Source organism: Vicugna pacos, chromosome 15, assembly GCF_048564905.1.
Source record: "Vicugna pacos chromosome 15, VicPac4, whole genome shotgun sequence".
Lineage (NCBI taxonomy): Eukaryota > Metazoa > Chordata > Mammalia > Artiodactyla > Camelidae > Vicugna > Vicugna pacos.
The window spans coordinates 20,768,918-20,793,465 of NC_133001.1; the positions used below are offsets into that span (position 1 = coordinate 20,768,918).

The 24,548-nt window shown below is 37.7% G+C and overlaps 1 long non-coding RNA gene and 1 pseudogene across 2 annotated transcripts; both read left to right on the forward strand.

The window, feature by feature from the left end:
* Positions 1-233: 233 nt before the first annotated feature.
* On the forward strand, positions 234-22,737 carry LOC140685683 (uncharacterized). 2 transcript variants are annotated; one of them, XR_012058996.1, is made up of 6 exons: positions 234-334; positions 3,361-3,443; positions 7,407-7,688; positions 13,084-13,187; positions 14,303-14,394; positions 22,481-22,737. It is a non-coding gene; the product is annotated as an uncharacterized lncRNA (long non-coding RNA). The 2 variants fall into 2 exon arrangements; XR_012058997.1 differs by lacking the exons at positions 234-334; positions 13,084-13,187 and adding an exon at positions 1,184-1,254.
* LOC107034896 (large ribosomal subunit protein mL42 pseudogene) lies at positions 10,687-11,083 on the forward strand (annotated as a pseudogene).
* Positions 22,738-24,548: the final 1,811 nt, after the last annotated feature.

Sequence of the window (24,548 nt, forward strand, 5' to 3'; positions counted from 1 at the left end):
CAGGAAAACAGAAACCACTGTGCATAGTTCAAACAGAAAGGGATTTAATTCTAGGAAATGGTTACAAAAGTGTTAGAAGGACTAGAGGGAAAAGGAAGAGAAAAGAAGGAAGGTTACCCAGAGATGAGAAAGCTGCTACCATCATGCTTAGGCTGCATTTGCTGCTGGAGGTCACTGAGTAGCCAGTGAAGGAACTCCACTTCCACAAAAGGGGCACCATGTGGCTCGTGCTGAATCGGCTGTTGAGACACCTCTACCACTGCTACCAGACGAGATGGCTTCTTTTCTCCCAACTGTTACTTCCATTTGGCCAAACCTGACCAGAAGCCAGTTGGTAAAGGATTCTGGGGTCTAGAGTTACAGGCTTCCAGCTCCTGCAGTTATAGAACACAGAAAGGAGGTGGCATTGTAGCCAACAGAAAAATAACTGACAATAATGTTATCAATTAGGTAGATCTTAATTATTTTTAATCAGTTACATTAGATAAACAATCATTTATGAATGGATTGGATAAGTGTATAGCAATAATCACTTTCTTCCCCACCATTTCTTGGGAAATCTTGCTGATGAGGCTTATTAAGATAGTAGTAGCACAAGACAGAGATAGGAAGCAAAGGATGGCTGAAAAGGGGAAGAATGGACACAGCAGGACAGGTCCAGGGCATGACTTGAGGGCATGGATTTTGAAAGAGACTTCATCTTTCTAATTAGAAAACATTTTGGCTCTAACATTGAGGGTGGAGGTAGGGCAACAACAGTAAAAAGAAAAACCTTTCTTTTTGTCTGAGTAGCAAGAGCCAATGAGTTTCATAAGGAAAAAAAAATCTAGTTTGCTAATTATATACAAAGTCTTCTTTATACTAGAAGAAAAATGAGTCAACAAAAATACAAAAGCTACATAAATTAGCACCTTCAGTGTTTTTAGACGGCTGAGTGAAACAGTGTAATAGAGTTATGTCCCCAAATTAGCTTCCTTTCATATTCTACCCAGGCATATCCACTAGCATTTGTGAAAGGCTCACATTACCATCAGTTGATACCTGATGTGGAATTTTTGTAAACTTTTTTATATCTCCTCCACTCTCACTCTGACTCACAAAATGCTTTGTGGCTTATATGACTCAAAAATGAGTTAATTCCTACTTTGTGAGTTGGCATGAAAAACATTATGAGCAGTGCTGAGCAGGATGATTACTCTATGGATAAACATGTAGAGATCATTTCAAAGATTGTTTTGAACATTCTACTCAATAGTAAGTTATGTTTAATTTTTAAAAGCTTGTGAACCTAAAACATTAGCTTTAAAATGATCTTGGCTTCTTGCTGGAGTGTATATATATGTGTATGTAGAGATAACTTAAGTGTATGACTATATTTTGTGGGGCACCACTCTGAAATGCTGTTCTAGAGACTTCTTTCAGAATTATAAAATTTTTGAGAACTATAAAAATTGGAATGGCTTTCTAGAACTTTTTTTAAACTGCCATTTGCTGTCATCATGAAATGCATATTATATAGCCAATGAAAATTAATATATAAATAATAGTTCATAGATATATTTAAATTTTTCACATGTGATAGAAAGAAGGGTATTTCTGTCAGGTACTTTTAAAAATTTATTATTTTTTAATCTTATTTTATTTTTTCTTTAAGTTTTTCTTAGGGGGAAGTTATTAGGTTTATTTATTTAACTTTTTTTTAAACAGGTACTGGGGATTGAACCCAGGACCTCATGCATGCTAAGCATGTGTTCTACCACTTGAGCTATTCCTTTCTTAAGTTTGTACACAATTCTCTCCCTGTTCTCCTGAGTCTGAAGTAGTCAACCCATTTCATAGTTAATCCTCCTAGGACAATACTAGAAAGGCGAAAGCAGTGGATTAGGTTATATTGGTTTGTGTAGCTTAAATTTTCTCCTCCCTCCTCTTGGAAGTAATAGAGTGAACATTCAAGACACAGTCACAGAGTACTGCATAGAGGCTCCCGAGTGATCATGTCACAAACATCTGTATTTGGTTCCATTGAGGCAGTCTGCACAGGTGTGATTGTGCTATTTCTTCAATTAACAAGACACTGCCATACCCATGGTGGTGGGCAGAATAACGGTTCCCGAGGATGTCCATTTCCTACATATCCAGAACCTGTGAAAGCATTATCTTGCATGGCAAAAAATAATTTTACAGATGTGATTAAGGATCTTGAAATAAAGAGATTATTCAAAACTATCCAGTCTAATCTAATCACTTGGATGTTTAAAACTGGACTTTTTCCCAGCTGTGATCAGAGGGAGATGTGACCATGCCAGAAGGGTGAGGGGAACGTGTAATGTTGATGGCTTTGGAGATAGAGGAAGGGGCCACAAGACAAGCAATGTAGGCAGCCTCTAGAAGTTAAAAAAGGCAAGGAAACATTCTTAGAGTCTCCAGAAAGAAATACAGGTGTGTCAGCACCTTAATTTCAAATCGTTGAAATCTGTGCCTGATTTCTCACCTATAGAACTGTAAGATAATAAATTTACGTTATTCTAAGCCTCTAGGTTTATGGCAGTTTGTTACTGCAAAAATAGTAAAACCAGTATACCTCAAGCCCACTGCTGCCTCAGCCATCCTGACCCTCTTGGGAGTCTCAATCCAGTAACAAAACGGGTAACACCTGGCAAAGCAGAGTTCCCTGGAGCCCTGTTCCAACACGACAACCAGCTTTAGTTCTGACTGAGCTATGCCCAACATTACCAGTTGTGAAATATTTTGAATATTACTTTTTTCACTTTTTTTGTTGACTTACAATCATTTTACAATGTTGTGTCAAATTCCAGTGTAGAGCACAGTTTTTCAGTTATACATGAACATATATATATTCATTGTCACATTTTTTTCTCTGTGAGCTACCAGAAGACCTTGTGTATATTTCCCTGCGCTATACAGTGTAATCATGTTTATCTATTCTACAGTTTTGAAATCCCGTCTATCCCTTCCCACCCTCCATGAATATTACTTTTAATTTCAGGGCAGACATACATTCCCACACACAAATTATTTAACTGAAACGAATGTTTCATGAAACATTATTTAGCTTTACTACATGTGTTGCACTTCGATATTTTCAGTTCTATTCTCTTCTGTTTTTTTTTAGGGTAAATTTCAACCCACTAAACTGATTTCATGATTCACTATCAGATTGCAACCTTCAGCTGAAAAACACTGACCTAGATCCTAATAACTCTATAGTTAAGATGTAGAGTTTCTGATGGAGAATATATTCTGTTCCATTTTTAAAGTTTGGGATTTAAATAGTTTCTATATGTAACCTTAATTCATTATTACTAAATGTTATTTATTGATGTACTAAAATTTTATTAGTTTTCTCAAGGTGAACATCAAACCCATGACGAGTTATAAATTAAGCGTGACAGTAAGCAAGAGGGGACTACAACAAGGAGAAGGTACATTTTAGAAACAATTCTTTAAAACTGAAGTATAGCTGATTTATAATGTTGTGTTAGTTTCAGGGGCTCAACAGAGTGATTCAGTTATATGTGTGTGTATGTGTGTGTGTGTCTGTGTATATATATATGTTCTTTTTCAGACTGCTTTCCATTATAGGTTATTACAAGATACTGAATTGAGTTCCCTGTGCTATACAGTAGGTCTTTGTTTAGAAACAATTTTTAAATGAATATTCATTGGTACATATTGTTCTGCTTTTCTGTTGCTCAATTTGTTCATTTCTGCTTTTATTTTTAATATTTCCCTTTTTTGTGCTAGCCTTTAAGATATTACCCATTTCCTTCTCTAGATTTTTTAGCTTAAGTTACTGCCTTTCTCTCCTTTTTTCTTATTACTATTTACAGCTGCAGCAGCATTTCAAGCCCTTACACTTTGTTTCAGTATCCTCTTAATCTGAGGTCCTGGTAGAGTTTAAATGTGCATTTAAAATTGTCTACTAATTCAATTAGCTTTTCTAGGTGTTGACAGCAAAAGGGTTTGAGGATTATGCTATGTATTAGTTAGCTTTCACTAGGTTATGTTGTGGAACAAGCCATCCCCCAAATCCTAGTGGCTTACAATAGCAATGATTTAGTATGCATTCACTGCACCTGTTGGCTACAGCACTGTTCTGGGATCTTTATTCCAGAATGCAGACTGAAGGAGAAACCTCTGTGAAACACGCTGGTTCATAGCTGAACCACAGGATGTCTCTTAAAGCTTGTGCTCAAATGTGGAGCATACATCACTTCTGCATACATTCCATAGCCCAATGAAAGTCATAGGACTAAACCTAATGGCATAATCCATTGATAGGCAGGACAACAAATACTAGGAAAGAATAATAAAACCTATTCCCTTGTTATCCCCCATACTGCTGCAACCAGAAAGGTTTGTCCTTGCAGCTCTATCAATTCAAAGCTCTAGTTTATTGTTGGATTATATCTGAGACTTACCGTTACAGCGTTTTTGTTTCCATTTTTAAATGTATCTTTAATCATGTTAAAATACTGTTTGTCTCCCTTAATGGTTTTTGCTGTAAAATCAGCTATGTGGATCATGTTTTTACAGGCCACACCAGGCTGTGGCTACTGTAGCTTATAATAACATTAAGAAAACAGTATTTTTCTAGCTTAGCCCACATCCACAGCAAAGCAAGACCTCATCTCTGAAAATTCACTAGGTATTTGTGTGCTTCTGCAAGGAGTCCCGTGGTGCCCAGGAGGGTCTTTCTTGGTACTTAGCCAGCCTGGGTCTCTGGTCTGCTGAGAGAGAAGCAGTGTTTCCTGCCCTCTCCAGACATCTACGGAGCAGTGCTGCACTGCATGTCACACCTTCAGAGGCTCCAGGGATATCACTCTTTTCTAAATTAATAGCCATCTTTCCCTGGAGCTTTGGCTAAAGTTCCTAGTTGCTGGGACACAACTGTATAGAGAATATTATGATTAATACACTGTACCAAACTCAAAATTACTCTGACAGCCAAACCTTATATTTCAATAAGCTTATATCTCTTTCCTTCCCCCATCCCCCTTCCTCTCTACTCTCTACCCTCCCCATCTCCAGCATCCCGTCTCTCCTCCCCCTCTACCAGAGGCTTGTCTGCTGTTCACGCTGATAGATCTGCTAATAGCTAATCCCACCCTTGGAGCTCTATGAAACTGATATAATTTGAACACCAGGTTTTTATTCTGCTTGTATAGGCAATATGAATTGGAAGTCATTCTCCTTGCTTTTTAAAATCTTCCTTATTTTAAAACATTTAATCACAATAATCACACATGGAAAAGAAAACAATAATATAATAGGGCTTATAATGAAAACCATAGTCTACCGCCTCCCTCCTCTCCCACTCTAATTCAGTTTCCCAGAAGAAACCACTTTTGGGGGGTTACTTATGTTTTTAATGGAGATTCTGGGGATTGAACCCAGGACCTCATGCATTCTAATCATGTACTATACCACTGAGCTATACCTTCCCCACCAGGAACCACTATTAATTGTTTCTTTTTCAAGGCTTTTTGATGGTTACTTCTCTAATTCTAAACAATGAGCCGTCACTGCTGTTTCTTGATTTACTGGTGAATCACTGTACTAGGGGTGAGAAGATTAGTTCCCTGCTTCTTCCAGCTCTTCTCCTCCATCCTCCTCCTGCTTTCCGTACTTATATCTTTCCTTTCAGATTATAAAGATTACCATTTATATTTTCTCTAGTAACTATAATTAAGTTCTCCCTGTTCGGTTCATAGGCTGCTTCTAAAAATTGAAAACTACTAACCATCATTGACATAACTGTGTTAATATTGTTGATAGGAAAATTAGATGCTAGGATTTCATTTTCCTCTCCACAGGGGTTCTACAGATCATATACAGATCTACTGCAAATTTAAGATGATACGGTTTCACTTGGCTGGTTTGATTTTATATTTTCATCTCTTTTCACTTATGCTGAAAATCTTGGCTCCAGGGACAATAACATAACAGTCAGTATTTAGAGGTCTATTTTACACTCTTTTACCCCTAAAAGTTTTATTTTTAAAAAAAGTCTAACCTACAGAAAAAGTTGAAAGAATAGTACAATAAATGCCTGTATATCTTTTATCTTGATTCACAAATGGTTAAAATTTTTTGCCACGTTTGCTTTATTTCTCTTTTTTGCTTTTGCTGAGTCATTTGGAAGCACATTATAGATAGCATGACTATTCACCACTTGCATGTGAAACAAGGACATTTTCTTATAAAACCACAATCTCATTATCAGACCCAAGAATTTTAGTATTGATCCTATAATACCTATGGCATAATCCATATCCAAATTTCCCCAATTATCCTCCCAAATATCCTTTATAGCTTTTCTTCTATCCAGAATTCTGTCAAGGCTTACTCATTACACATAATGGAGATATCTCTTATGTACACCAGTGTTTAGAGCAGCACTATTTGCAGTAGCCAAGAGATGGAAGCAACCTAAATGTCCATCAACAGATGAATAGATAAATAAGATATATAAAAATATATACATATGGTTTATATGACATATATACACACACATATATATATACATATATACATGTGCACAATGGAATCTTACTCAGCCATAAAAAAGAATGAAATATTGCCATGTGCACTAACATGGATGGACCTAGAAATTACATAATAAGTGAAGTAAGTCAGACAGAGAAAGACAAATGTTACATGATAGCACTTATGCGTGGAATCTAAAAATGCAATACAAATGAACCTATATACAAAACAGAAACAGATTTACAGACATAGAAAACAAACCAAAAAAAAGTGCTGAGTTTGACATGTTGTTTGAGATGTGTGTTGATAACTGGGTAGTGTTGATAACTGAGATGTTGAGTGTCTAGATGAACTAGTATCTAGATGTACCAGTATCTAATGTACCAGTCTGGAGATCAGGGAAGTGGGCTAGGCTGGAGATAAATATCTCTGAGTCATCAGAGTATACATGATATTCAAAGTCATGAGTCTGGATGAGAACATTTAGGAAATGAAAATAAGATTTTTTTAAAAAGGAAAAACAGAGGTCTGAAAACTAAACCCTAAAGCATCCAAAATTCAGAGCCAGATAGGAGAAGTCGTCAGAGGAGACTAGCAAGGAGAGGCCAGTGAGGAGAACAAGGATGGCAGCCTAGAGTCAAATCAACAAAGTGTTCCCACAACCCAGGGTTCCAAAAAAGGAAGTACAACTAAAGTGCTTAACAAATGAGGATAACACAGTAGTTTATCTCCCTACATCACCTGATATAAAACGCCAGAACTTTTACGGTAAACTGATATTCTTCAGGGATTTTTAAATAAAATAGTCATTATTATGCAATAATAGGTTAAATAATAGCTGAATGTCACTAGCAATCTCAACACTTAAGTCTGTTTTTTACCACCTTACATTGTAGTGAATACTCTGTACTCCAACAAGAGTCCTGAAGAGCCAACACTCATCCCCGAGCTGCTGCACTATCAACCACTGTTGGCTCACAGACACAACTCTTGCTGGGAACACCTCTTGGCTGCAGGAATCTGCTTCTGCCAAAGTTATACTCCCTACCAGGAGACAGCCCATATCAAATGAACACAAAGCTGGGCCCCTCTGCCTCAATTTGGAACAACTCTGAAGGGTCATCCCCCTCCTGAACTCCCCAATGGATGACTGAGGCCTCAGCTGAAACCTCTCTGAGGTCAGTTTCTCCACTGTTCAATCCTACCTTCCTCACTTCCTCAGAGGTATCTCTCTAATAAACTTCATCATGCAACTCTCCAGCCCAGAATTTGTATGTAGGGAGCCCACTCTAAAACAATACATCCTACCAGGGGCACTACTGTCCTCCAACATAATCGTGCCATTTACATTGTATGGTAATTATAGAATTTATTATTTGTTGAAAAGGCCAGGTCTTTTGTTTTGTAGAATTTTCCATACTCAGGAATCAGCTGATTGTGTCCCTGTGTATATTCTTATTCTGATATTTTCTGTAAACTGGTAGTAATACTGGAGACTTAATTAGGTTCACTGCCACTCATTTACACCTGGTATTCTGAAACCTTTCTTTTACTTTCCTTTTCCTACTCTGTGAAATTTAAATATTACTTATCTGACGCTAAGAAATGATGAAAATCAAAGGTCCCCAGGATCAGGAGAGATTATTAATAATTCTAACTCCCTCCCCTACTCCCAGCCCCCCAACCCCCACCCCTGCCCCAGACTCGGTATATGCAACCTAAAGGCCTTCCAGATACATACTCAAGACTGGGAACAAATGACTGGAGGATGTGCTTACCTCTGTTTACAGCCTTTAAACACTAAATACCTTCCTCCCAAAGCAGAGTCTGATGATCTCATTCTCATCTAGGAAGAGAACCAAAGACAGCCATACCATCTCTGATTTATTTGCATGAAGAATTCCACGTTGTTGCTAATTTTAAAAGCCATCCTGGCTTTCTTCTGTCAAATGGTTTGATTGTGGATCGCATTCTTTCACCAACAGCTGGTGTATTCAATTAATCAACATGCATTTATCAAGCACCTGCTGTGTGATCAACGTCATTCTTGGAGAATTCATGCTGATTAAATTCTCTGTAAAACAATTAAGAAGCTGTATCTTGTTTCTGCTACCCCCAGGTCCCACCCCCGATTCCCACCAATGCATTACAAAATCAAATAGATGCTCTTTTTGTATCAATTTACTGTTTTGAATTATCTACATCCTGCTCCATTCTGTTGAGAGTTGATAGCACCCTGGACAATTATGATTTTTCTAAGGTAGACAAGGCAGTTTTGCATAAATATATATTCCTCTCCATAATTATGTTCTTTTGTGTATCCCTTTTTAAAGAAATTTGCTATGAGTTTTTGTTCATTCTATTTTTTTTTATTAATGTCATTACAAGTAACAGAAACCAGATTGAGCTGGCTCAAGGGAAAATAAAAACTTATTGGAAACACATTAGGCTCTCTCACGGAATCCAAAGAAGAACTGAACCACCAACCAGGCCTCTGGAAGGGCAGAAGACAGGGAAGCTCTGGGGACCCTGACAACAGCTGCTCACGAACGGTCTTTTTGGAATTCTGCCACTAACAAGACTCAGAGCCAAACTTCTCCCATCTCTGTGTATCTCAGTTCAAAATTCAAATTCCTGGGAGGGAGAATCTGATTGACTGAGCTGTGGTCAGAAGGCTGCTGCTGTTCCAATGAAGTGCAGCCGGGAGGCAAGGTCACATGCTCTATATCCACACTGTCCAGTACAGGAGCCATGAGCCACGTGTGGCTATGGAGCACTGGAAATGTGGCTAGGACACTGAGGAGCAGAATTTTTCATTTTATTTAATTGCTGTTAACTTAAAATTTAAAACTGAAACAATATGAAATATTTTCCCATTACATACAACTTTATTTTTTTGGTAGAACTTCATTTCACTTGTTAAAATTTACCCTCTGAATTGAGATGTGCTTCCAGCATAAAATACTCATCGAATTTTGAAGACGCTATGAAAAAATAAAAGATATTAAATATCTTGTTAATAATTGTATTTATATTGATTACATATTGAAATTATGATATTTGGAATATCTCAGATTAAATAAAATATTTAAAAATTAGTTTTACATATTATTTTTTACTTTTTGAAAATATGGCTACCAGAAGATTTTAAACTCTATATGCCATTCACATTATATTTCTACTGGACAGTGCTCTTCTGAATAGCTACCAAGTTTCTGTTCCTGAGGATCAAGGCTCGTTCCACAATACTGGATGAAAGTTCTGAGCAGAAGAGACACCCCCAAAGGGGTCAACTACACAGTACAACTAACATATGCAGAGATTTCTGGGGCAACATAATGTACTCAATCTATAGCAGAATACATCTCTTCAGCATTATTTGACTACTTCATTGCAGTATTTGTTATATCATTAAGAAATACTGAAAACTGTTATCTCAGACTTTAATGTTTGATGCTACAAATTTCCATTCAACTAACATTTATTGGCAAAGCCCCTGTTCTCACAGAGCTGAAATTCTGGTAGAGGGGAGAATCTGCAATAAGCAGATAAACAAAGATGTAAAGCCCAGGTATTAATAGATGCTCTGGTGGAAAAAGAAGTAAGGAGAGAGAGAATGACAGGCGATGCTCTTTAGCTGGATAATTAGGGTAGACCTTCCTGATCCTGTGACATTGAAGTAGAGATTGGAATGAAAGGGGTGTCGGGTGACTCTCAGGAAAAGCAATCTTCCTGACTTTTGAACAGGATTAACTCAGGATGTGTCGGGATCCACAGGGACGCTTCTCAGGCTAGAGAACAGGAAGAATGGGGAACAAGTGAAATCAGAACAGGTAGTCTGAAGCCAGATCTTTTAGGGTCCTCAAGGCAAGATAAATGTGAGTGAAAGCCCTTGCAGTGTTGAGAACAGAGAATGAGACCATCGTGTTTACATTTTTTTCTTTGGTCCACAAATCACACAGGCCAGACGTGAAATTTTATGACCAAGTTTTTTCTGTGGGTTTTATCCTCATAGTTTTATCAAAAACGTATCTACTCTGGACTGAGGCAAAATGGCAGGCTCGCAGTGAGCCACTGTGAAGGGATGAAAAAAGATATACCTAGAAGCAGATTTTAAAAGCAGTTTCTCCTCAAATCATCTTACTTCATGCCACCTGATAAGCATCTTGATTCACCATGGCATTAGCAGCAGTAAAATGGGGGATAGCATACAGAACTATCTTTAAACATTTAATTCCCATTCAAAATGGAGCCTTGTATTGTGTGTCATAAATCCACGTCTTCTCTTCCAGATGACTATAATTGCAAAGTAGAGCTTGCTTTGACATCTGATGGCAAGACAATTGTATGCTATCACCCTTCTGTGGACAGTCCCTGTGAACACACAAAACCTATCCCTCAGCCAGATCTTGTGCATAATAATGAAGAAACACATGATCAAGTGCTAAAAACTAGCTTGGAAGAAAAACGTGAACACTATGAGCAAGGGCCTATGATAGAACAACTTAGCAAAATATCCTTTACTACTGAGCACTGTTGGTATTTTCATGGACAGTATCATCAGACGTCATAAAAAATGATCCTCCCAAAGACAGATGATATTGAGGTTTTCAGAAATCAAAGAAAAATATTATCCTGTATCTCATTTGCCATTTGAGAAAATGCAATTGGGTATATTCATTCATAGGTTATATAGTAAAATAAAATGTCTTTTCATATATTAAAAGGAATTATTCACTCTTACTTTATTTCCTTATTCTGTATTTGTCTTATGAAAAACTAAACGGATTATGAAATATTAATAAAGATTTATGAAAAAATAATTGAAAAATTAAATCTAGAGATATTTATCTTTTCAGGACTCAAATTAATTCTTTATAGCTCTTATGTTATAATACCTACAATATTATCCTCTTTTTTCTTCTTTTCTTTTTCAGTTTTATTAGGTAGAATTATTACAGTTTGACTGCACAAATACATCATATTGCATGTAAATAGATATATACAATATACTGCACATTTTTTTAGTTTACATATATGTACTGATCATTGTTTCTAAGAACAGATTAGAGCTTTAGCTGTTTAAACTTACATAGTTATCAAAGGAATAAAGCCAAACACAAAATAAGAATCAACAGAATATTGGACATATCCAATCATAAAGGACAGTCAAATGTGCTTACACATATTCAAGAAATCAATCATCTAATTATAATAATTATTATAAATACTAAGTAGTTCATTTGTGTTCTTATTATTTACAATATTGTCCTCTTAAAATGAAAGATGTGTAAATTTTTTAAAATGGGTCTTGTGTCAAGACAGCATCCAGAGGTCTGAAAATAGCTTTATTTAAAAATGCAAAGTTACGTTTGGTTTCCCCCAAATTACTCCAAATATTACTCCTAGAGAGAGCTTTCTTTTCTTAGAGAGAACTTCTGGATTTTGTTGGCAAGTGTCCTCCCCCCTAGAGAATTTGATTGGATAAGAATCTGTTCCTCGTGGTCTTTTGTGGTTTCTGTGGCTTAAGACTGTGATGAGTGGATCAGACCTGTAATGTTTTCATAAATTATACTCCTGCTACCTTTACAGCATGTCACTGGCACAAAATTCTAACTCTGCTAATTACATTAGGAAGAATGAAGTTGTTTTCCACTAAAAGTTAGAATGCTTTGAATTCTTTTATACTTCTCTCAACTCTTACTGCTGTGAAAACACCATCCTGGAGAGAGAGTATGAAACTGTATATAGCTAAAACGTGCTGAACACATAATAGGGACTCTCCCCCAGAGGAGCTCATAATCACAGAACAAGTGACATCTTGTGTTGTTTTTGCTAATGAATAGTTTATCTTAAATATTAAAATGCCACATTCTTCACAATTGTCTTAGCTTAACTGGAAATGACTTGAAAAATAATTTGTTTTAAAATTTAGCAGATTAAATGCAATGTGCTCTCCTGGATTTGATCCTGGAATAGAAAAAGAACATTAGCGGAAAATTGGGGAAATCCATATACAGTCTGCAGTTTAGTTAATCGTAATTTATTAATGTTAACTTCATAGTTTTGACAAATGTACCCTGGCTAGGTAAGATGGTAATATTAAGGGACATTAGATGGTGGATATACAGGGATTCTATTCTTCTCTGTAACTCTTCTGTAAGTCTAAAATTACTCTGAAATTTGAAGTTGTTTTTAGCTCAAAAAATTTAGCTGAACATTGAAGTTGTATTTTCCAGTCTTTGTCCATGAACAAAGGGGCCAGGCTTGCAATTCCAGGGTTCTGGATTGGACTTGGGACTATAGGGGAAAATAAGACAGAGAACCAAGATGCACAACCAAAAAGACTGGGACAAAGAGAACTTCTGGGCAAGGAAAAGGGACAAAGCTGGCAGAAAGCTGACTGGATGGGAAATCTCTAGGCTGTGAATATAAGTAGCCACTAAATGCTAATATGAACCTAGAATTGAGATTTTAATCACAGATAATGTTACAAAAACAGAACATGTGTAGATGAGAATGATGGATAAAGCACAGGTTGATGCACCTTTTCATACTACTTTTGAAATTTAGACTCTACCTGTCAAAAATCTGGAAGCTGCCGGTTGACGAAAACTAAGGAAGCTGCTGCATATTTACAGGATTGGCTCTTGCATTTCTGATGGTGTGAAGACAGGGTGACCAAGTCTTCTGTTGTTTTCCTTGTTCTCTGGTTCTGGCTCTTTCTCATTCTGTTTGAGATCACCTTGCAATTTTTAAGCATGAGGGTGTGATCCTAAGAAACTTTTCTCCTCATATATTTTCAGTTTTAGATTTGATGATTTTTATGTAAAGTACTAAATTCTTTTAAAGAACTTTAAAGCTACAAGGTAGCTTGCAGTCTACCTAAGCATGGATTCCCACCCCTCTTTCTTTTCTCCAGGAAACTCCATCTGATTGGAGGTGGGCACATGACCCAGGCCCAATCAAACATGGTATCCCATTTCTCTGGACCTTCTGACAAACTGGGATGATGCAAGCATGGCGATATTAGGAAGAACTTGCTAAGCTAAGAATTCAAGGGCCAAGCCTGAGTTCAAACTTCCCTGAAAGCAGAAAGGCCACGGCACACTGGGAGGCCCCTCTGCCCCCAGCCAGTAATTGAGGACCACTGAGGGTCAAATAATAATTCTTGCTGATTTGAAAAAGCTGAACTCTATGCTCCAACTAAAATTAATACAGAGGAGGAATGCAGGAATCACACCAGAGACTTGGTAAAAATTAGGAAGCCTTGTTTCCCTTGCCCCTTTCTCTTAAACAACTGTGCTATTCCCTGCCAAATATAATTAGTAATCATGCCCCTGGAAAAACACTACCCACTGAGTTACAGCCAAGAGGCAGGTTAATCATTATGAGAGACAGTAAATCGAGAGCCTACAGGGTGGGCAAAGCTGAGATCTGTTGCTAAGAGACAGAAACTGCAAGGGTTGGGGGAGGTAAGATTTCTGGTATTTGTGCCTAGTTTATGGAATCCCCAGATATAAAACTGGCAAAAAGCCAGTTGAGTCTGAAGAGAGTTGTACTGCCAGAAAAACCCAACTTGGAAACAAGCTGATAAATGTTCAAAGTCTAGGGCAATACCCAGGCTCCATAATGAGGCCAACAAGAAGTTGATGGCTACAGTAGTGCCATCCTGGAACATGCTGTGTAAGGGAGACTTGCTTCTCACATGTGCAGACTCAGGGGCAGCAAGGTTGAATCACTAAAGAATTTCTCTGCAAGGCAAGCAATTTAGATGATATTTGCATTGCAGGACCAGGAGGAACCCGATCTCCACCTGAACAAGAAGAAAGCATATGACCCAGAGATGCTTGACTTTAGGACAATGTGGGCTGTCTTGCTGAGGTATGAATTGTACATGAAGGTTTTGAATTAAAGTTGGTATGGTCATGTTTGGAATTGCACATTCAGAAAATCAAGAGTATTGGATGATAACAGTGAACTGTGATAGCAGATTGTGCTGCCTGATATCTTTCTTAATTTGGCTGGCCGCCCATGCTATTTCTTTTCCCTGTACCAGATCCTCTCTTCTAGTACAGATATGGGCACATGTCACCAGCCCACCCATTCTTCGTACCTTGTTCCCCTGACATCATGATTAGAAAAGGGGTGGGCACGTGGCGTAAGCAGGGCCTATAAGGGTCCTTCTCTGAAATTGATATGTAGACATTAGGGGAGAGAGGTCTCTTCCCCCTGGGATTCCTAAATCAAATGATATAAGCCTAGAGCTGTGGGCAACCTAATTCTCTGGCAGCCTGGAAGGTGGAAGAAAAGGAGGTCACTACACAAAGGAGGCTGAGCTGAGGTATTAGAGGGAGGGAGGAAGAAAGAGACTTAATGATACTTACATGTGGGCCTGAAGCCAAGTCCTTCCATAAACTTCTCTTTCCTTCCTTCTTACTCCTCCTTCAACTCCTCTGCCTTTTTGGCTTAAATTAATTTGAATTGTGTTTTGGTCAATTTCAACTGAAATCGTTTTTATGTTTTTTTATTTTTCTAAACATTAAAGTAATACATGCTCACTGTAAAAAGAAACTTGGAAAATACAGGTAAGTAGAAAGAAAAAGAAATGTTTCTATTCTCTCATGTTTCAAGTACATCTAGGTTAGCATTTTGGATTTCTTACATTATTTTAAATGCTTGTTTTACATAGTTATGATCACAGTAAATATTCAGGCTTAATCTATTGCTTTTCCTATTTAACATTTTCCCATGTTCTTAAATCACCTTGTAAACATAATTTTCTTAAATTTCCTCTATTACTAGATAATTTTGCAGTATTATAACCATTTGGATTATAGCCCTAGCATTTATTTTGAGAAATATAATTACTGGGACTAAATATTGGAACATTTTAAAGGCTCATTATATGTTTCAGATATGATTCCTTATTTAGGTAATACAAATACATGCAAATGAGAGCTTGTCCTTCATGGGCACTCAGGATTAAGTGAATCAAATATACAGGGTTAAACAAGAAAAAAAAAACAAATAAAATGACATTAGGCCTTGAATGAATAATTCTTTTCAGTGGCAAAAGCTATCTAGAATTAACCCAATTCAGAACTTAAGCCGCAACCAATTACAGGAATTAAAAGAAAGAAAAACACTGATATTCAACAATGGTACCTGAGATACTTCTCTCCCTAATTAACATAATCTTTTAAACATTTTCCACTATGAAAATAATATATAAAACATAGGATACCACTGACACCTTTTTAGAATAATAATGTTTGTTGTCATTGAAGGTACAGGTACAATGCTGGGAAGGGTATGAATTAATATAACCCTTTGGGGACAACTTGGCAACTATTCTATTTTTTGTATGAATGAATAACCAGTCATTTAAATTGATTAATAACATTGTATTAAGTGCATATATTTACATAACCAGTACTCTATTTTGGACATTTAGATTCCTTCCAGTGTTTAACTATTACAGTACTACTGTATTGTGTTATTGTGCAGTAAGTCTGGGGAAGAGCTTTCCTCTCACCTCCCTGGTAGAATCAAGAGATGAGCAGATGACCTAAACTAGAACAATTGCACTCTCTGTCCTGAAACTTTTTAAAAAAGATTTAATAAACTTCTTGTCATGGAAAATTCAAGCATACACAAAATTAGAATAGTGTAATGAATCTCTGTGAACCCAAACTCATTCTCAACAATGATCAATTCATGGCCAATCTGACTTATGTATACATTTCTCCATTTCCACCAGTTCCCAGAGTTTTTTTTAAAGCAAATCTTAAGAGATATAATATCAAGGAATATTTTTCCAGTATTGCTAATATAAGCCATTAGATTAATCTAACTTAGTTTGATGAAAATATTGCTTTGTGCTAGAAAGCATCATTTTTTTAGTACTCAGTACTGAAACTGACAACACCTGAAAAAAAAGTATTTTCCTCATTGGAGGGAAGAAGAAATATCAAGATCTGGTCACCCTCTGCATTTCTCTGACTTTTGTCTACCTCTCTTGGTTACCACCAAAGTCAAACACAATTGTATCAAATTTATTTAACTTGATCAAATTTATTTAATTCCACATATTATCATGCATCCTTTAATCCTAGACCCTAGAAAGATTCAAAGTTCTATTTATGTTTCCTTGCTCTAAAATTGCCTTCCTGAAAATTTTCAGTACTTGGCTACATCGAGATCATTTTTAATTTTTTTATTGTGGGGCAAATATATATAGCATAAAATTTGCCATTTGAACCATTTTTAGCTGCACAATTTAGTTACATCAAGCACATTCACACTGTCGTGCAACCAGGGACATAGTATTTTGAGCAGTGTAATTTAGGAAAGAAGGAACAGATAGAGTCCACTCATTACAACATAAGCATCCAAGCAAGACCAACCAGGGATCCCTATTACTGAAACCCCAAGGAAATGCCTCATTCCAAGCTGGTTTTGCAGCCTCTCCTTCAATCCTAAAGGCTCCTAAAACCCCCTTAAGATGATCAGAGTCAACTGTTTCTCCACCAAAGAACCCTAAGTGACACAGAACTGTGAAAGATTTTAAGCAAAGAAGGGGCATGTTCAGCTCATTTGATAAAGAAAAAAACCTTTGACAAAATCCAACACCTTTTCATGATACAAACACTCAGTAAACTAAAAGTAGAAGGGGACTTCCTTGATACACTAAAGAGCATCTAAGGAAAGCCCACAGTTAACCTCATACTCAGTGGTGAAAGACAGAAGCCTTTCTCCTTACCTCAAGGGAAAGACAAGGATGCCTACTCTTGCCACTTCTATTCAACATTATACCAACAGTTCTAGCCAGAGGAAGGCAGGACGGAAAAAAAAATGAGAGAGGGAGAGAGACGGAAAAGGGAGAGAATCCAAACAAGAGAAGAAGTAAAATTATCTCTATTTGCAGCTTTGTGTTTTGGAAAGATCACTTGGACTGTAGGACAGAGGTTGTTATGGACTCAGTTGTGTCCCCCTCCAAATCCATATGTTGAAGTCTTAACCTTCAAGGTGACTGAATTTAGAGGTAAGGCCTTTAGGGAAGTAATTAAGATTAAATGAGGTCACAAAGTGGGGCTTTCATCCTTTAGGACTGTTGTCTTTATAAGAAGAGGAAAGGATGTCAGAGCTCTCCTCTCTCCCTCTCTCTGCCTCTCTCCATGTACACAGTGAGAAGGTGGTCATCTACAGACTAGGAAGAGAGGCATCACCAGAAACAAATCTGCCCACTCCTTGATCTGGGACTTTCAGCTTCTAGTACTGTGAGAAAATACCTTCCTGCTGTTTAAGCCACCCAGCCTGCGGTGTTTCGTATGGCAGCTCTCATAGACTGATTTAGAGGTTACTGCAAACACATAAAAATGACATTTCCCTCAACTGAAACAGTGACAATGGAAGCAGAGACAAGAGGATGAATTTGAGCCCAATTAAGAAATAGAAATAAGAGGGCTGGATGATGACTTGGATGTGAGGATGAGTGTGCTGGATGAGTTACTAGATGAGTATGAGGCCTGTGGTCCTTCCCCAGCTTCTCTCTATGGAAATCCTACTTATTGTTGTCAAGAATCTCAAAGCAAAGATCGGCTTTGATTCTGACTCTGCCCTTCTATCTGATAAAGTATTTCTTGAATTCAGGTAGCTACTGTTTAAAACTGTTCAGTCAGTAGGAGAGACAGAGCTAAAACACATGGTTGTCCCTTGGGTTAAACCATTACAGATCATGTGAACAAATGCTTCTCAACACAAATGGCACATATAGAAATGATAACACAGCATTTGTTATGCACACTGGGGAAAGAAGAAGAAACTGCTTGCAGCTGAGGACAGCCAGCCAGGGTCTTCAAGGACTGCCCCAAGGACTGAGGGCAGTCAATATCACAGTTAGCTGGAACCACCCTTGCTGCTTAGAAATCTCTGATGGGGACAAAGTGCACATCTACTTCATGTAGATGCAGCCTTCATTTATACAGTATTTAGAGAAAATATCCTCAAGGAGTTGTTGTTGACTTAAATATCTTGTACAGGGCTTCATCTAGATGTGTTTAATTGTTAATTTACTCATGATAGGTGTGAATTTGCTCCATGATACAGTTGCACAGTAAATATTGTCACAATCTTGGAGCAATTCTGGAAATGAGCAGGGCAGCATTAGAAGGTCTAGAACATTTAGGGAAGGCTACTGCGGTTACACTTCAGGTGCTCTATAACCAGGAATGGCCCTTTGAAAGCAGGTGGCTCCACTCCCTCCATGCCCACAGGCTTGGGCAAATCTCCCAAGCCAGAGCGCCTAGGATCCAACTCTCTTTAGGGACCCCATGCAGACATCTCCCTATCCACACAACATGTTTAAGTGGGACACAGGTGTCTGTCCAAATCAAACCCTTCTCCCCACCCCCTTGGGGGCAGCTCCAGTTTAATTACTTATTGGATCCATCTATATTTTTCTTTATGCCAATTAAAAAAACATTGGAAATACTCTCTGATAGGTGAGAAGAGCCCAAATGTAGTTTTCCTGATGGGAGTGGAATAACCTTTTCAGTCTCCTAAAGCAAGTGGCTAAGAACTGGGCAGAAGAGACTACCATGTCAGTAAATTAGCCTGCCTCTGAGGAAAAAGGATTCACTTGAAAGCCATCACGACTGTATTCCAATGCCTCTCAGCTTCAAGAACATATTTATAGCTGAAGCTCAAGAAATTACATGGTGAAATAGTATTACAGTTAAAGAATTTTTGTCTATAAATAATACATGCGAGGGGATGTGGAAAAAAGGGAACCCTCCTACACTGTTGGTGAGAGTGTAGTTTGGTGCAGCCACTATGGAAAACAGTAGGGCGGTCCCTTAAAAATCTAAAAAATTGAGTTATCCTATGATCCAGAAATCCCACTCTTGGGCATGTATCTGGAGGCTACTCTAATTCAAAAAAATACATGCACCCCAATGTTCATAGCAGCACTCTACAATAGCTAAGATATGGAATCCACCTAAATGTCCATCGACAGATGATTGGATAAAGAAGATGTTGTGTGTGTGTGTGTGTGTGTGTGTGTGTGTATACATATATATACATATATATGATGGAATATTAGTCATAAAAAAAGAATGAAATAATGCCATTTGCAGCAACATGGATAGACCTAAAGACTGTCATACTAAGTGAAGTAAGAGAGAGAAAGACAAATATCGTATGATAATACTTGTATGTGGAATCTAAAAAATAATACAAATGAACTTATTTACAAAACAGAAACAGACTCACAGTCATAGAAAACAAACTTATGGTTATTAAAGGAAAAGGGGCAGAGAGGGGTAAACTAGGAGTTTGGGATTAGCAGATACAAACTACTATGTATAAATTAGATAAACAACAAGGTTCTACTGTATAACACAGGAAACTATATTCAATATCTTATAATAAACTAATGGAAAAGGAAACAAAAGATCAAAGACTTTTTTTAGTTAAATAAATTCTGCCTTTATGTGAAAGTGCAGGATATTCTAATTATGGACAGATTAGTGCTAGTAATATGAATAGGGATAAAGGTTTTTGATACTCAAAATAGAAATGAACATTTTCTTTCAAAATGAAATCGGACTTGGGGTAGAAGTGGAGGGATGGATCTGTATGGTGTTTGAATGTGAGTATGAGCTGGCTCCAGCATGAAACAGAGGTGAGCTATAAACAAACATAAAAACTAATACCCAGAACTAAACTGAATTAGAGCAGGAAGAAGAGATCACCGAAGTGTGAATCTAGAAGTGGGAGTCAAGAAACCAAACTGGAGTAAAACCCAGGGAGCGTTTGAGGATCTGAGTCATAAGAGAGCATGTCCTGCTTCTCTCATCATTGAGATCTGACCTAACCCAATCTACTTGTTCAGTAGTTGTCATCTTCTTCTAGTAAAAGTAATAGTAGCTTCCAGAAATGAAAGGTGGGTAGGAGGCATGCCTCCTCTCCTTCGTACACCATTGTTACTATGATTATCACAGTGAAACAGTCTTAGACCTAAATTTTCCACAAACATGTATTAACAAATAGGCCAAATAGGGTATTCATACAAATGGTTCCTCTAAACTTCCTGTTCCTAGCACTTTAACAAGCTGCCTTGCACAGAAGATTCACTTGGATTCCATCACAACTGTATCCCGATGGATTACATGCATGAACCAATCATCCAATCAGCCTCTGTGAAAGAATTCTTTTTTAAGAAGAGCAACACAGAAGTTAACAAGTTAGAAGTAGAAACTCTGGGTGCTACTTCAAAGGCTGTTAGTCTTCTGGGCTGCTAGATTCTTACACTCCATATATAAAGTGGAAATTTCTGTGCAGTGTATTCTGAATAATGCTCACTTCACTATAAAGAAAAATCTGCTATGGTACAGTTCCAATAGCAATATATAAAGTGCTGTACTAGCCTCCTTTGAGGGATGGGCTATTGACTAAGGTCCTTCAACCATTAAATAATAACCTCTGCCTGCAGTGTGGACTCCTTATCTGGCTGCTAAAAATGTTAAATCATTGTTCCTGGGATGTAGATTAATTTACACACACACATATGCAACAAACTGGAGTGTTTCCAAGCAAAATTCCAGACAAAAATATCAGACAACTTTAACTAATAATATTTAAATCTTATTTTGTTTCCCACAGTTTTTTTTTTCTTCTAGAGATCGAAGCGAGATTGATTTTTAAAGTAGTTGCCATGACTTAGGAATGGAGACAATGTAATACGCCTTACTATTAGTCAAGTGGCAGAAATCCTCCTCAAGCTCATGTAAGGAAAGAGCAGAATTTAGTGGATCATGGTCCTGGCAAGAATAGGGAAGGATCTGACCATGGCCACTCTGGACCTAGGAACTCAAAAGAATATTGAAAGCTCTTACTCTTTTTTCTCTTTCTCTCTCTCTTCCTCGGCTTTATGTTTCTTCCTCACAGGTCTCTTCCTCTGTGTTTTGGCTTCATTCTCCTCTATTTCTGATAAGACTTTTCACAGGGCAGGCAAACCCCTCTAGCTTCACTTCTGTCTAGCTCTATGATCCCACTAAAGAGGGGGCCGTACTGGAGAAAGATTTGGATCAAAATATAAATGAATCTAGTGGAGAAAGACTTAGATTTTCTCCATTGGTTTCACCTGCTCTGAATAATAATCCCTGGATAGCCGTCTGGCAAGAGGTTGGGGTACTCTAAATCTGGGGCAGTTGCCGTGTGTTTTGTGGGTGGGAGATGATTGTTAATAAAAGAAGGAGCCAAATTCACCCAGCCTACAGTAGCCACACCTCCCCCACCCTCCCTGTTGTCCTCTCCCTGCTTTTCTTTGGCTTATATGTGTGAAAATGGATGTTATGAAAAACAAGAAAAATTAAAACTTTCCGTGCCTTAAGGTTTTGTAGCACATAAATATTGATCCACCTCCTACTTTCAGTAGAAGAGACCATGTAGAACAGCTGGCATAAGAACTTTCTGGGATTTTTTTCCCTCAAGTGATACCATTAAAATGGAAATCTGAAGGCTTTTATAAGCAGATGTGAGCTAACATTGATCTGAATAAAAGTGCCGAGATGCCATAGCAGTGAATATTATAACCAAAATTAATTTCCTTAATCATTGAAGTGAATTGAATTTGGGACTAGGAAAAACAGCCTGTTTACACATTTAATCACCATCTATAGGTAAGAATCTCCCAGATTTTCCAGGTGAATGATGCTCCTGATGAAAATCTCTCTGTCTTGTGGACAATAAAATGATTCAACAAATGCCATATGTAGTGTTTAGCTTTCAAGGAGACCTACAGCCTAGTTGGAACACATCCTATTTGCTGTGCCTACTGGAGGGTAGAATGAACAGATTGCTGGTAATAGCTCACTCCACATACTGTCTGGCAGACATAAAGTGCCAGATCAGAAACTGACCACACACAATGTGGACACCACTATTTTTCCATTTCTTTCAGTTACTAAGAAGTTTCAAAGAGAACGAACGTCAAGAACACTCTTCAGACAACAACAGACTGCGATATGATATCTGACCATTTTATTATGATTGATTTATGGCAGTGTTGATTAAAAATGGACAAATGGTACCAGTTGGGACTTTAAGGATTAACAGAAACGCTTTGATGTAATGATTAGCAACTTTCTGGCATGAAATTCTGTTATTGAATATATTCTGAGGAAGAGTGCCATTGTAGCAAAAACTGTACTACTGTTCACATATGGAAGGTAATACCCTCATGTAGGTGAATAAGACCAAAATAAAGGTGGAAGGGTGAATCATGAAGTCTAAGTTCTGCTGTTTAGGACCTAGTGGGTTGCTGAGAATCGCACTGAGGATCCTGAAAATGTATACTATTGTGTCTGCATGACTGATACCGTATAGTACCTTGACACTCAAAAGATGGCAGGAAGACCTGCAGAATCAGCATCACCTGGGAGCTCCTTTATAATGCAAATTATTTGGCCCTACCCTAGACTTAGCTGATGCAGAAATTCTGGGAGCTGTACGAGCAATCTGTGTTTTACAAGCCCTCCTCGTGCTTCTGGTGCACCCTAAAATTTGAGAAGCAACTTCATAGTTAGTTATGAGTGCTCTCCTGGGGGCGTGTGCAACTGCCCAGCGATAGGACTTGATGATATAGATGTATGTGATGCACAGGTCACCATCCTCCAGTGTTACTGCTTGCAGCAGTAAACCAACTTAGTAGACCTCCAATGTTGCGATGACTTCTTTCACTTAAACCTCAAACCCACACTTTAGGTAGGTTGAAGTTCTCATCTTCCTCATCAGTTTTTTTAAGTCATCAACAGGAACTTCTCAGGTTACTTTTACTTCTAGGGTGCTATACTCTGTTATTGTTAATCAATGCCATATAATATACAGATGCTGTCTCTAATAGTTAATACAACTTAGCACTTCTTCTCTATAACATATATTCTTTAAAATTTTTATTTTTCCTTTTAACTTTTTTTTTTCCGCCAAACTGGAAGGCTTGAATCTTCTTATGTCGCTTATTTCTAGGAAAAACTCCTTTCAGGCACATGTACTAACCAAAGCTGCATAATTCACTCCTTACTATTCATATATTAATTACAAATTAAGTTGTAAAAAGGTACTTTTTTAACCGATGATCAATCAGCATCAACAAATACTTATTAAGTGTATATTACAACTAATGCTTTGTTCCAAGAACAGCTAAATATATATATAAAGTTGGCCTAAGATACTATCATCATTTAACTTCTGGTTAAGAAGACAATATAAACTTGAAATTTTTAATGACAATATCAGATAATAATATAAGAGATATGCCTAGTCATTATATAATTAATTGTAAAATAAATGGAAAATTCAGTGGAAAGGAAGAGATCACTGGACTGAATAGGTCTGAGAAGGCTTCACTCAAGTTTCCTTCACTGAGCGTATGTTTAGGAAGTATCTACTCCAGGAAGGACCTTGGGCAGGTGCTGGAGAGAATGTAGAACTTGAGCTAGGCTTCTGGGAAAGTCAATTCAAATGAGAGGAACAGCACAAGCAAACGTATGGTGTGAGGAGTTAATACAGTAGGTCTGGTAGCCCTCTCCTTGCATATCTCCAAGGAAGCCTGGACCATGACTGACCATTGCCAACCCCTGGGCATATGGTCCTTGGGAAGTTATGTTAATTTTGATTATTTTGTTGAATGCACCTGGAGCAATGGACCATATTTTACCAGCCTGTCAGAATTGCTCTGCACAAACATCAAGACTGCTGATGTGTACTGGTTTCATTTTTGGGGTCCTGAGTTTCAGTTGCCATGAATAGTCATATACTAGAATGTGCCTACATGACCAGACCTCCATAAAAACCTTGGACCCTGACACTTGAATCAGCTTCCTTGAGTGGAGACATTCTGCACACGTCCTCTGTTAGAGAGAAAGCAGAGCTTATGAGGCCCTTGTTGGAGAAAGACTTGAAGCCTGTATCTGATCTCTCTGGATTCTATCCAATGAGAATCTTTTTCCGTGCTGATTTTGCTCTTCACC